Source organism: Notechis scutatus, chromosome 10 (genome assembly GCF_049901735.1).
Source record: "Notechis scutatus isolate UNSWTSFEM ecotype Mainland chromosome 10, rNotScu1.2, whole genome shotgun sequence".
NCBI classification, from domain to species: Eukaryota; Metazoa; Chordata; class Lepidosauria; order Squamata; family Elapidae; genus Notechis; species Notechis scutatus.
In genome coordinates, this window is record NC_142018.1 from 5,165,895 (window position 1) to 5,180,719 (window position 14,825).

A 14,825-nucleotide genomic window follows, 5' to 3' on the forward strand; every position below is an offset into this window, starting at 1 on the left:
CTGGAGAATTCTGGAGTGGAGTTGAAGTCCACCAGTCTTCAAGTGGCCAAGTTTGGGGAGCCCTGACCTACGCAATTCTCCCCCTGCCCCGTGACAGCCCTTCAAGGGGCCACTTCACACACCTCCTGGCTGTCTCTCTCTGTCCAAGAATGGAAGTGGGGGTCCCTGGTCAAGGCACAGCTGGAAGAGCATGGCCTGGGCTTCCTCCCTCTCCGCCCTGAGGCAGAGAGGGTTGCAAGTTGGACGACATGCAAGCCTTTTGGACAAAGGGATCGATCTATCAAAGCTACCAGGCTCCCCTGAGTCTGTATCCCGGCCTTCTGGCGGCCACTGCACGTCATCCCCCTCGGTTATTGGGGGGGGGGGGGTGTTGGTTAAAGCGCCCCTCCAGCAGAGCTCCACTAACGGCTCAGCCATTTGGGTCGCTTGAACCGAGGGGCCCGCGTGTCCTGGGATCAAAACGTCCGGAAGGGATTTGAGCTTTGCCAGAAGGAAAAGGAGCCTCTTTCTGGGGGAAATGGTCTAAGTGGGGCTGGGAGGGTCCGGCCTCCGAGGAGCCCCTCCACTCCGCCTCCCGCACTTGGCTCGGGGGGGCGTGAGGAGGGGCTGGGAAGAGCTTTCCTCCGTCTCTCGCGGCAAAGCACCCGGGGCCCTTCGGCTGTTTGGGGAGGGGAAATGCCGAGGTAAGGGGCTGCGGACTCCGGCGGGTCCTTGGGACGGGGGCTCAGGGGCTTCTCCCCTGCCTCCTTCGCCCTTCCCTTGCTTCCTGGGGGGCGCAAGGGTGCGGCGGGGTCCCACCGAGAGCCCCCTCATCCCCGGCAGGGCCACTGAGCAGCCGAGCTCTCTCGGGCGCCGCCAGGAACGTCCCCAAAGCTCCAGGCTGCCCGGGGCGGGGCGGGAGCTCTGCCCAGCGCCCCTCCGCACGGCCTTCGGGCATCTCGGCTGCCTTTGGGCCCCGGGTGTGGGGGGAGAAAAGAGCCGGCCGGAGCCTTAGCCCAAGGCCGGCAGGGACCCCGGCGGGCCGCGCCTGCGCCTTTTCCCCGGCCCGTGGCCTGCGGGGGCGCCCGGGGCTCGGCCCGGCGGGGACAATGGTCCCTTGTCTGGCTGCCCCCTCCCCGCTTTCTCCGCGGGCGGGAGTGGCAGGCCGGCCGGCCAACCGGCGTCGGCGTCGGGGCGGGCGCGGGCCAGGGCCAGTGAACGGGCGGCGGGCGGCTCCGGGCATCCTTTCCTGCCCGCCCCACTGGCGCCGCAAGCGGGGGAAGAAGCTGCACCGCGGGGCGGCCGGGGCGACGGGCTCGCCAACCTCCTTGCGCCGCCGCCGCCGCCCGCCTCGCCCAGCCATGGAGCCCCGGGCGCGGCGCTGAAGACGTCGGGAGCCCGCCTGCCTCGCCTCCGCCGCCTCCTCTTGCTGGCTCCGGGCTGGCCGAGCTTCGTACGGACGCGGCGGCGATGGGCTCTCGGCCTCCCGGGGACGCTGGGCCGGCCGCTTTTGTCCCGGCCGCAGGAGCGCCGAGCCGAGACTCCCCTCCGCCGCCCCGGTAAGGCTCGCTGGGTGGGAGGCGCCCTCCGGAGCCCGCGGGCTTCGGCTCCCCGTCTGGCGGGAAAGGGGCGCTTCGGAAGCGGAGCCCCCGCGCGGGACCAGCGGCTTGCAACTGGGCGCCGAGGCCGGCCAGAGAGGGGGGGAGGGGACTCGGTCGCACCGGCCTCGGCTGCGGCCTCGGGGCCCCTTTGGCGGCGCCGCCATCGGCCGGGAAGGCGGGGGGGGGGCGGTTATCGGCCTGACCGAGCGCGGCCTTTCTCCGGGCGGGCAAAGCTTCGTCTAGCTCAGGGCTCTCCAACCGGGGCCACTTGAAGCCTGGGGGGACTTCAACTCCCAGAATCCCCCAGCCGGTAAAGGCTTCAAGGGGCTCCGGTTGGAGAGCCCTGGACTAGATGACCTCCAGGGTCCCTTCCAACCCTGTTCATCCGCTCTGCTCTCTCTGCACGGTTTCCAGCCGGGACCCCCTTCCGTCTCAGGGGTCCCTGGCTGGCCAGCTGCAGCCCAAGTGAGGGGGCTTCATCCAGGCTGGGCTCTGCACGGCTGCACCAGGAGATCCTGGGCAATCAAGGGGGGGGGGGCTTTCTGCTCAGTTGCCCAGAGACCGGAAGGGCTGAGGGGCCTCTTGGGGCCTTGCGAGGAGGCAGGTAGAAGTGGGCAGGGTGGCGTTGGGCCCAGGGCGGTTGTGACCTTGGCCAACTCTGGCCATAGTGGGTCCCCTTGGGTGTCTTGGACCCAAGCGCATGGAGGAAAGAACGGAATTGCCAGCTTGAGGTAAACCGAGGACCTTGAGCCCTCTTGGGAAGTGATGCGATGGGGAATCTGGGTCAGGGGCACCACCCAAGCAGCCGTCAGATGCCACCGATGGAGCTTCCCGATGTCTACGGGAGGAAGACTGGGACAGGGGTCTCCAACCTGGGCCACTTGAACCTGGCACACTTCAACTCCCAGAATTCCCCAGTCAGCAAAGCTTCAACTTTAAGCCTGGTGCACTGGCCGGGGAATTCTGGGAGTTGAAGTCCGCCAGGCTTGGAAGTGGCCCAGGTTGGAGACCCCTGTCCCAGTCTTCCCCCCGTAGACATCGGGAAGCTCCATCTTGGGTTATTCCCAGACTGGGAGGCAGGGCAGGGAGAAGAGGAATGTTGTGGGGCAGGTGCTCCACCCCACGAGAGGCTTCTGAGTTCCCACAGTAGGGTGTGACCCCGGCCGGGTTCTTTGCAGCGGGGCCCTCCTTGAATTTTGGGTAGGACAGGCCTGGAAAGGGTGGTCTGGTGGCGAAGGCCCGGCCCTTGCTGGGCTCGGCTCCAGTGGGGGAATCTCTCAGCCATTGGGCTTTTGCTACATGGACACAAACTTCCACCTTTGTTGCCACTTCGTTGCAGTGGGAAAGCCATTGTTTGGAGAAGTTTATTGGCGGAATGCTAGCTTGCAACAAGGAATCTATGCCAAGGGCTTGTTAAAATAAATCATTTAAAAAATGAGCCTCCCAGTTCATGGAGCAGCAACTTTTAGGTGAAAATAATTAGTTTTTTAACCAAAGTGCTTCTTAAGAAAGGCTGATGTCGGGTACCATTTTAACTGGCTTCCCTTTGGATGGTGTCCAATACCCATAACCCCCCTTAGCTCATGTGGCAGGCCTCCCCTCACCTTGGGGATGCTGCTTGAGTCAGCATAGAAAAGAAATGCGGTGCTGTAGAAAGTTTGGACTGCACTCTATGTACAGTGTGTTTACTATGTTATGAAGTCACACCTCTGATGCTAGTCGTCTAACACAGGGGTCTCCGACCTTGGCCACTTCAAGACTGGTGGATCAACTCTCGGCACAGCTAGCAAAGCTGACTGGGGAATTCTGGGAGTTGAAGTCCACCAGTCTTAAAGTGGCCAAGGTCGGAGACCTCTGGACTCTAACAAGATGATGGGTGTGAAGAGTTTTTCCTTGGGATGGACACAGTTCTGTTTAAAATGGATCGGAATATCTGAAGGTTCAAGTCCAGATAGTCCTCGACTTACAGCAGTTCACTTAGGGACCGAAGATACAATGGCACTGAAAAAACTGACATGACCATTTTTCATACTTACGACTGTGGTAGCATCCCCCTCCCCGTGGTCACATGACTTACATTCAGATGCTTGACAATTGACTCACATTTATGACGGCTACAGCGTCCCCCAGGGTCACGTGATCCCCTTTTGCGACCTTCGGAAAAGCCAAGTCAATGGGGAAGCCAGGTTCACTTAACAACCGGATTACTAATTTCACAGCTGCAGCGATTCATTTAGCAACGGTGGCAGGAAAAGTCGTAAAATGGGGGCAAAACTCACTTAACACATTTCTCACATAGCAACATACATTTTGGGCTCCTTTGTGGTCGTAAGCTGAGGACGATCTGTACATTTGCGCCTTCATAAGTAAAGAAGACGGTAGTATATAATACTGTCTAAAATTGGGAAGATGTTTTATTCAGGTTTTGCAATCAGATTTTTAAAAAAAGTTGCAATCTGTATATCTGCGATCTGTTGCTTATTCCAGGGGTCCCCAACCACCGGTCCGCGGACCGGTCCCGGTCCGTGGAACAAGTCCTACCGGGCCGCTGGCTTGCTGGGCGCCGCCATCTTGTTTTGATGAAAAAGTGCTTCGGTGAGCTTTTCCGGTAGAAAGCCATTTCTACCCGAAAAGCTCATCGAGCGCTAAGCGCCGCCATCTTGTTTTGATGAAAAAGTGCTTCCGGTGAGGTCACCGGAAGCACTTTTTCATCAAAACAAGATGGCGGCGCCCAGCTGATGTCGGTACCGGGCCGCGCCATTAAAAAGGTTGGGGATACCGGGCCGCGGCGAAAAAGGTTGGGGATCACTGGCTTATTCTGTGTGATCAGTTAGTTTCATTTTTTGTTGTTCCTAACTAGCAAATGAGGAACTACTCATTCCAGGGATGCAAAATATTCTGTTTAAGCTACAGAACAACTACTCTTATTTTTTTTTTTCTACCTGGCAAGTGACACTGCTATTCACTCCAATCTCATTCTTGACTGAAGCTGGGCTTTAGTAAGCGTTCCTTCCTTTGTACCCTCAAAGCAGTGGAGAAGCTGCCCTGGGGGCCATTCCAGAGCCACCCAAGTGGTCTAGAGAATTGGATGGCTTTCTCCTACCTTGAACTACTGTTTCCAGCTCCAGGTGCTTGATGGAGACCAGGCTGAAACCAGCTGCTGATCAGTGACAGGCAGTATGTGCGGTGAATTTAGCTTTACCTGAATTCTGTTCAAGAATTGCATTGGAGAAATCCAAAGGAGTCTCCCTCTCTCTCTTTTTTGGGTGCTGTTGTTGCTAAAACAGAAAATTACCTGGCTCTAGTACAGTTCTGTGTTTCTTCTGGAGATCCTGGTGCGAGTTAAATGCAATGTCATCAATAATGGAAGACTTGGATGTTGCACCTGTTGAATCTTTTCCAGACCTCTTCACTTCCCCTGCAGAAGGTTGGGCATCCTGTGGTCGCACAAATGCTTTCTAAATTCTTTTTGGCCATCCTTTCCCAGAAATTAGGCCACTGATGTCAGATGGCATTGCACAAGAGCTGATCACATCTGTTGTCCCTCCACAGTAAATATTAGCCTGATTTAGTACCATCAAAAACTAACGCAAAAACAGTTTCTTTCTAAAAGGAATTCCTGTGACATCGCGTGTTCCTCTTTGCCTGTTAAAAACAATGTTCATTTTAAATGTCAATTTTCATAAAAGTGATCTTCCTCGGTACTAAGAGGTGCCATTTAGCTAGGGCACAGCTGCTGGCTTTAGAGCCAGGCTAGATTTTTGAGTACCCTGGCAGGAGCCACCCTTCAAAAAAAAACCAAAGGATAAGCCAGGACAGAATTATCATAATTTCTTTTTACATTTATTCTTTATTGAATTAAACTTGGCAAAGGGGGTTACATTCCCATCATAGATTTCCCCCTTGTGTCACATTAACAAAGATGGTTTGGTTAAAGCACGGGGAGGCCTTTGGTGGCCCAGTCACTTTGGAAGCTTTGCTTCCTGCCCAAAGATGCCCCACAGGGATTTCCCCAGCCTCTACTGTTCAGGGCACAACAAAGATCCTCCCAGGTTCTGTTGAAATAGCTATCTTGGACCACAAGAGGAGAGGGTGGAACTAGCCCCGGGCAGCTCCTGCTGTGAGTGCCTGCATGCCTTCATCTCTGATTATCTCCAGACTCCCATCTTCCCAGGTGAGAAAGAGGCTTATCAGAAAGGGGGATAATCAGTGCACACTCTAAGCAGGTTGAACTTGATGAGTAGTGGAGAGAGAGGTGGGCGGAAGAGCTCCAGGGCTATGGGCCAAACCAAATGTCTTCAACCTTGGCAACTTTAAGACTTGTGGACTTCTTCAACTCCCAGGGCACAACTAGCAAATATGGCTGAGGAATTCTGGGAGTTGGAGTCCACAGGTCTTAAAGTTGCCAAGGTTGGAGACCCCTGGGCTAAACTGAAAAGCCAGAAAATATCTCCGGAGAAGGGAGCAGCCAACCATTTCAGTTTTCTCACCAAGAAAAATACCACAGATGTGTCTTCATAATCTGCAAAAGCCAAGTTTGATTCCGGGCTGTTTTTGCACTTAATAACCGACATTTAAAAAGCCAGTTTTCCAAGTTGTCATACTGCACAGATTTTCCTTAAGGGAAAATTGAGCTCTTAATAAAAGCCTGCTATCATTATCCATTGTACATTATGAAGCAGCAGAAAAGAAAGCCGCTTGCAGGCTTAGCACAGGACGGAGGCAGCCATTGTACTTCTCTCTCCCCCCCACCCCAAGCTGCCTTTTCCCTTCTGACTTTTGCTGGCCCACAAGTTGGACTTCTGGCCATTGCGGCTGGTATGCTTGGGTCCATCCAACTTCTGCTCAAGGCAGTTAACAATACAAGTAACATTCAGATAAGGCGGCAAGATTGCTTTAAAACATTAAAGTTGGCTAAATGAATGCTCATAGGTTTTTTTTTTTAATCCATTGAAGAACAAGAACACTTGCCATACTAAGCCTAATTCAGAAATAAGATTCTGCTTTCATCAGACAGAACCGAGTGAATCATAGAAGTTAAGTTTAAGACATAACATGGTTTATTTCTTTAGCTAACTTTAGCTATACGGACCCAACTTTATAGATTGCTGCTACATTTTAGTCTGAACTTCATGGTCAAGGAAAGCTAAGTTACAGTTCAAATTCATAGCTTAGGATGGAGCATAAAGCCAGGGTTTTTCTCTGACCACCGATGGTCAGGCTACAAGGTGAAGTCATCCTGGCCTGGCCTATCATAGATTCCAGATCAACCACCAAGACCAGAGGACGTGTCCCTGGCTTTTAAAAAGCTACTTGGTTGTGTTTTCACCCAAAATACTATGTTGGGGTATTTTTAAGCTGCTCAAGAGTTGTTATGATGAGAGTGAATGGAGCCCAAGTATTAAATAAGTTCACACTGTGTGTTTGAGACTAAAAGTTCTTGATATAATCATCTCCCTTGAATTGATCTAGTCCTCTTTTAAAGCTTTCCAAAAGTGAGTCGTGTTTATCACCCTATCTTGTAATGCTTAAAAGGGAAACATGGCTTCTTCGGTCCTAGCCAATGGTTCTGTTTAGATCAGGGCTCCCCAAACTTGGCCACTTCAAATTTGTGGACTCCTGGCTGGAGAATTCTGGGAGTTGAAGTCCACAAGTCTTAAAGTGCCCAAGGTTGGAGACCTCTGGGATAGGCGTTAGTTGCTGTTCAGTGATCTGTTCACAGTCACCCCTGAGTGATCCCAGGCCAGACCTTGTTCCAGCATAATTCAATTCCCGGATTTCTTACAGGATAAAAAAAACAACAACAACAATTAGAGCTCCTTCTAAAAGAGCATTTTTCAACCTCAGCAACTTTAAGATGAATGGACTTCAACTCCCAGAATTCTTGTGCCTTATCAGAGTTGCTGAAGTTGAAGAAAACAAAACAAAACCCACAACCCTGAACTAGAAGCTGCCTTGAGCTCCTGGATGAAGGGTGGGATATAACTTTATTGATGGAATTCACGATTAAAAGTCCTACCGATTTCACCCGTGGTATTTCTTGGAGGCAGAAATCTGGATTTGTGCTTCAAAGTCATCCAGGCCGGGATTTGTTTGATCGAGGTGTATTGAATGAGATGCAATTGGTTGGACTCACATAACATGTTAATAATAAGTGACTTGTAAATGATAGCGCCTGGGTCCTCTTGCCCAGGAATTTCCATGACAGCCTTTGTGTGGATCCAGTGAGGACGGGAACCCCTGCACTGGAGCAACTACAAATATAGGTAGTCCTCGACTTGCAACAATTCGTTTAGTGACTATTTGACATTAGAGTGGCACTGAGAAAAATGACTTCGGACCAGTGGTGGGATTCAAATTTTTTTACTACCAGTTCTGTGGGCGTGGCTTGGTGGGTGTGGCTTGGTGGGCGTGGCAGGGGAAGGTTGCTGCAAAATCCCCATTTCCTCCCCACCCCACTAACCTGATTTCCAGCTCTGTTCTCCTGTGCAGGGCAACCAAAGGAGACCCAGCCAATCAGCTGGGACTCAGGAGGCGGAGAATAGATGGGGCGGGGCCAATCAGAGGCGGGATTGGCTGGTTCTCCCAACTACTCAAAATTTCTGCTACCGGTTCTCCAGGAGTGGTCAGAACCGGCTGAATCCCACCTCTGCTGAGGACCGTTTTTCACACCTACGACTGTTGCAGCCTCCCCAGGGCCTGCTTGACACCTGGTTCCTATTTATGACAGATGTGGTGACTCAGAGTCCTGTAAGCACCTTTTGCGACCTCCTGACAAGCAAAGTCAATGGGGAAGTTAGCAAAGCAAAAAGGACGTAAAATGGGGCAAACCTCACTTAACAACGTCTCCCTCAGCAGTGGAGATTTTGGCCTCAGTTGTGGTGGTCAGTTCAGGGCTACCTGTCTGTTCCCTCACAGATTGTTTCATTAAATTGTATTTATTTATTGTGGTATTTGTGCACAGGCTCCGTCGCAACAGACTCCTAAATACTTGTCTAAAATATTTTAGGCCAGAGATTCTGACATCTGTAAAGCAGCCTTTTCATGGTAATAATCCTAGGAGCCATGTCAACAGCTGAAGTTCATCTGGGGAAGGGAAAACCCACAGTAAATAAATGCCTGGCTAGAATGTAGGTTATTTGATCCGCCCCATGCAGCTTAACACTTTTTAAATACTTTTTACGCCAATGAGAAAGATCTGAGTTTTTGTTGAAAGCATTTCTGTTTTTCTTGATGAATTTGGAGGAGAGTTTGGAGCGCTTGAAGGTTGGAGAATGATCTCATCTGGTTTTCATTAATGGTCAGCCCAGCACGTAGGTCTGGTCTAAATTAGCAAAGGAATGGCCAAACCACTGGAAGAAAGGAGAATGACGCCAGTGCATTCTTGGAATGCTTGTGGGATGTGGCTTGCTAAGAGGAGTCGGACCTAAAATGCTGAAGAACAGAATAAAAGAACAGTCTAAATATTAAATGGCAATGCTCTACTACTCCTTTTTGGAAGATTTTGGGTCACAGTGGGGCAAGACCTTGCTCGGTTGAAGGGTTTGGTCCCTGGGTTTCTGTTTGGGATTTCCAGAAAAAGCATTTCTTTTATCAAGTCTTTTGTTTCAGGTGGCAAATCCAGTGCCGGCTTTCTTGTGAACGAATTCTTTTAATCCCAGGTATTCATACATTAGGATTGGACTTTACACGGGGAAGAATGCCTGTATTCCCAGTGCACCACTTTTTGGAAGTTGGGCTAAAATGTGGCACATTATAAAAAGCATCCAGTGATGTTATAGAAATGTCAAGCAGGATCAGGCCAACTTAAAGTATTTTTGGGTGTTCAAGTTCTCATAGCCTTTCTGATGGCTTAGCAAACACTTTGGCAGCATTGTAGTCATCAAGGCAGTGCAAAGTTTGACCTTTAACAACAAGGAACTCTTCAGTTATGGATTAAATATCTACAAATGATTGCCTGGCTTTGGAACAATATGTCCTTAACAGTTGGAAGTCAAGATCCTACCGAGTGCAGAAGGCGTGCTCTTATGGCCAGTCGTTGTGCTGCTTGTATCAAGTTAATGAGAGAAATCAGCCAAGGGAGAAGGAATGGAATGAGGATGTAAAATCTGGCCTCCATCCATGCACCTGCTGATGCCACACCTGTATTTTCATCTGAATCATAGTTGGCAGAGAGACAGAGAAATTGGGGAAGAAAGGGGAAGCCACATGTAAGATGAGAATCCTGGCACAACCCTTTGCCCTTCCAACTTCACTGTTTGCTTAATTGAAGATGATTGCGTGATTGGTCTTTTCTCTTTCTAAAAGCATTCACCAACGTTTCATTGTGATCATTTGTCTAGTTTCAAATATAAGTTCTCAAAATAGCTTCCTGTTTATCACAAATTCTTTTGCTTCAGTTTTGTGGAAAGCTGGAAGCAAGTATAGAAACAATTATCTGCATCTGCTTATGTCCCAATTTCTCAGTCTGTCCAACTTTTGTTATTTTGTCACCTCTTGCTGTTCGCCTGGTTCTCTTACCATTCATCAACTTTTAATGACTTTTACCGTAATTTGGAATGGCAGTAAGGTCTTGTAAAAGCTCCAGTGTACCACGGGGCCCTATGTATGGACAGTAACACCAAGGATCATAATGTAGCATTCTCAAAACATTATTTGAAGAGCCTTAATTGTTCATAAAGGACATGGTGGGGTTATGGAGGCCAATATATAATCTGGTGATGAGCCTGGTACATGGACAGTTGCAACCTGGAATGTAATAAGATGGATTGTAAGAAGCATGAATGAAGAATGAAATGAAATAAAAGCAGTGATGTTCAGGGTCTTTAAAGCTAAAAGAGAAAAGAAGGAAGTAATAGATTTGATTGAAAAGGGTTTATTCTGAGGGAGCAGAGTTGGTGAATCCCTGAAGAGGGGATTTTAATTCTGAATAAAAGAGCTAAAACATATTGAGAAACTGAATTGGTGTCATCTAGAGCAGGGGTCCCCAACCACCGGTCCGCGGACCGGTCCCGGTCCACGGAACAACTCCTACCGGGCCGCGGCTTGCTGGGCGCCGCCATCTTTTTTTCATGAAAAAGTGCTTCCGGTGAGCTTTTCCGGGTAGAAAGCTCACTGGAAGCACGTTTTCATCAAAAAAAGATGGCGGCGCCAGCGCTTCCGGTGAGCTTTTCCGGGTAGAAAGCAAAGATGGCGGCGCCCAGCTGATGCTGGTAGCGGGCCGCGGCGTCAAAAAGATTGGGGATCACTGATCTAGAGTGCTAAGAATGTAGAAGTTCATAAGTTGGTGATAGTTGCATCTTACATTTAAAAAATAATGATATCGAAAGGGAAAAAAACCATGCTTTTGGGAGAATTGTGTAACATTTCAAAATAAGATGATCTGGAGCAGTGGGGTGGATATTTTTCTGAATGACATGAATATACTGTATGAGTGGCAATGAAACTAGAAGATACAGCTGGGCCAAGAGTGGAGGAGAATAGCGATTGATGTTTGAGTATCTCTTTAAAAAGATGTTTGTTTCAAATAATGAGGTTTAAGCATAAATATTCAAAAGGTGAGGTAATCAATATAAAATTAAAAGAGTGGTTGAGTGGGATATTTATAATGCAAGAGCTACACGGAATGTGGGAGATAATTTTGATAGAGTTGAGAGTGAATCTTTGTGGGGGAGGGATACATATATAAAAAAAGGAAAGAAGTGAAAGAAACGAGAGTGAGTATCATTGCGCGAAAAGAAAAGAAAAGTCCTGTATGAAGAAGTATTAGAACAGGGGTCGCCAACCTTTTGGACCTCATCAAACTCATAATTTTAAATCCCAGGGATCACTAATTGTTTCTGTGGGCGTGGCCTAATTTGTGTCACTTGGTGGTCATATAACTGGCTGGGCATGGCTTGTATGTAAATATTATAAATATTTATATAAATATTGAATTTTTTATAAAAAAAGAGCAACTTTTACCCAAAGTCAGGCAGATTGAGTTGCTCACAGAATCACAAATTCATTCAGAGATCTATCTATCTGCCATTGGCTACCTGAGTCTGCATTGACAAATAGAAGCTTCAGTCCTAAGGAAGGTTTGGATCTGCTTAAAAGCAGAGCTGAAGATCTAAAGATTAGCTAGAAAGCAAGAAATCGGCTAGCTAAGTCTGTCACATAAAATTTGCTTGCAAGCAAACTCATAAAATTTGCTAGCAAGCAAACTCACAAAATTAACTCACAACATACCTTGTATGTAAATATTGAATTTTTTATAAAAAAGAACAATTTTTACCCAAAATCGGGCAAAGCAGGCAGGCAGATTGAGTTGCTCACAGAATCATTCAGTGATCTATCTATCTGCCATCGGCTAGCTCAGTCTGTCACATAAAATTTGCTTGCCATGAGTCTGCACTGAATAATAGAACTTTCAGTCCTAAGGGAGGTTCGGCTGTGCTTAAAAGCAGAGCCGAAGATCTAAAGATTAGCTAGAAAGCAAGAAATCCAATGATTTCCTGCTTTCTAGTTAATCTAAATCTCCCGGCACAGCAGAACAGCTGATGGTTGGAAAAAGGAAAAATAGCAACTTAGCCGGCAAGTTTGCCGGGTAAGGAGTGAGTGGGCGGGGAGGGTTCCCGTGGGTCATGTGGGCAGCGCAGCCTTGTGTTCCTGCACAGCCTGGATTAATTGCTCTGGGGGGGTGCTCTGGGGGTGACATTTCTCTGCAGGCCCACTAAAATTTTCTCGAGGCCCACCAGTGGGCCATGGCCCACCAGCTGGCGACCACTGCATTAGAAGACAGGATAAATTGAGAGAAGACACAAGGAAAGACGTGGAAAGTGCTTGAAACAGAATGGAACAAATTCAGTCTTAAAATTCTATGTATGCAATCTTCTCTGTAAAATCAGCTTCAAGATTACTTTGGTGTGACAACTTATTTCCCTTTCCAGGGAGTGCTTGTCCTTGAGGGGAAGGTAGAACATTGTTTATTCTTCTTCTGGGAAATTTGTGTTCATTCTTCTCCATGAATTTGTAGTGTGTATTTTAAGAGTAGAAGTATTCTACATGATTTTCATTGCAGAAGTATTTTGAAACCTTTGTTCACAAAGAACAATTTGTTTGCGAACTGTAGAAAAGCGAACTGTAGTTACTATTACATTCATGTTGGAAGCACCGACCCAGGTGCTTCTGGGTTGAAAGGATTAGCCGGTGGCATCGCCGTTGCCCAGCAGAAGGCCGAAGCGGCTCCTTTCATGTGGCTGTTATTGTTTCACTGAAGTGGTACCTATTTATCCATTTGCAATTGTAGGCTTTCGAACTGCTAGGTTGGTAGGAGCTGGGACAAATGGATGGAGCTCATGCCGTCATGCGGCACAGATCCTTGGGTTTTGAGCTGCCAACCTGACGGTGGTCTTCTGGTTCAGCATCCCAACCACATGAGCCACCTGGTTATCCAAACTCTAGATAATTGGGAGGTACAGCTTGTGTCACATCGAAACAAGTTCTAAAGTTCTTTCCGTTGGTGGTGGACCAAGGCAAGTTAGCAGGTTGAAATGGATGGTCTCATTTGAAAAACAGAAGCTTTTAAGGCATGGGAGGTCTTCAATTGGGAAATAACCATAAAAAATGTAGGAAACAAGAAAAAAAGTAACAAAGTTGGAAGAGATCTTGGATGCCGTCTAGTCCCACCCCCTGCACAAGGAGGAGACCCTGTACCAGTGGGGACAAATGCCTACCCAGTCTCTTAAAAACCTCCAGCAATAGAGCATCCACAGCTTCTGGAGGCAAGTTGTTCCACCAGCTAATTGTTCTTGGTGATAGGAAATTTCTTCCTAGTTCTAGGTTGGATCTCTCCTTGTTAAGTTTCTATCCATTATTATGTCTTGCCATACCCGCAGGGGCTTTGAGGAATAGGTTGCCCCCTCTTCTGTGTGACAGTTCCTCAAGTACTGGATGGCTGCTATCATATCACCCCTAGTCCTTCTCTTCCTTAGACGAGACAGACTCCGTTCCTACAACTGCTCATCATATACTTTAACTTCCAGCTCCCTAATCATCTTGGTTGCTCTTCCCTGCACTCTTTCTAGAGTCTCACCATCTTTCTTGTATGTGAGGACCAAAACTGGACACATTGTTCCTGGTGTTACCAAGGCATTATAAAGCGGTACAGACACTTGACATGACCTTGATACTCTCCCTCTGTTGATGGATAGGACTGCATTGGCTTTTTTTGGCAGCTGCAGCTCACGGCTGGTTCATATGTAGGTGCCCACTAGGACTCCTATTTCCCTCTCATAGTATGGTGGCAATGGTTAGACAAGAGTTTGCCTAGTTTCAGATCTGGCTAGGATGAACACATGTCAGTCATTGACCAACAAAGATGATAGATGCTACGGATACGTCAGAGGAAATTCTGTGGAATCTTCTGCAGATCCAGAGTGCTGTGGATAGTTATGTGGAGCGGGGGTCTCCAACCTTCGCAACTTTAAGACTTCTGGACTTCAACTCCCAAAGCTGGCTAAGGAATTCTGGGAGTTGAAGCCCAGGAGTCTTAAAGTTGCCAAGGTTGGAGACCCCTGATGTGGAGTATGACCTGTCTTCTTGAAACAACTGCAATTTCAAGATACAAAATGATGGGTATGGAATCCCACATTAGTTGTGCATCGGGATAGAACAAAGCTAACTCTCCAGGGGAGCCTGATCACTCCTCTGCCGATTCCGAATAAGTACTTTGCAAGCCACCAGCATCTGGGCTTTCATTTCAGGAGTTCATGCAGAGTTTTAGTTTGCTTTCCGTCTGCCTTGGCTCTTTCCTAACTAGCTTTCTTACAAGCGTTTCATCTTCTGATACGTTTAAGCTTTTTATCCTCCTGTTTCAGTTGGAATCTTTTCTCTCCTCTTTTTCATTCTTTTCATTCCTTTTGCTATTCTTTTAGTGTTATTGATTAGGACAAATCCTAGGAATAATTTTCAGGATTTTTAGAGTATTGGGGAGGAGAGGGGCAGACTGTTGGCTTAGGTTCTACTTCACTGTGTTTTTAAAGACATTTTTCTCAACTTGCTGATGATGCTATCACTCCTGTCTTCTCCTAGCCCTTTGAGGAGGGGTGCATGTGTGTGTATGTCCTTTAGTAGCTCTCTTAGGAACCAGTCAGAAGAAGATATGAGTTATCTCTCATTGTCTTCCTATGTTTGGTCACATGAGTTCTACAGTCATTTGTATATAGTTTTAATCATAGTTAAGCTCTCTAGTCTAGATAAAAT

The 14,825-nt window shown here is 48.2% G+C and overlaps 1 protein-coding gene across 1 annotated transcript in view; it reads left to right on the forward strand.

Moving 5' to 3' along the window:
* Nucleotides 1–1,234: 1,234 nt before the first annotated feature.
* The window catches only part of AMOT (angiomotin), a 43,559-nt gene continuing 29,968 nt past the window's right edge, over nucleotides 1,235–14,825 (forward strand). Inside the window, 1 exon segment of the mRNA XM_087972004.1 lies at nucleotides 1,235–1,538. The gene's annotated coding sequence lies outside the window, so the exon portion shown is untranslated.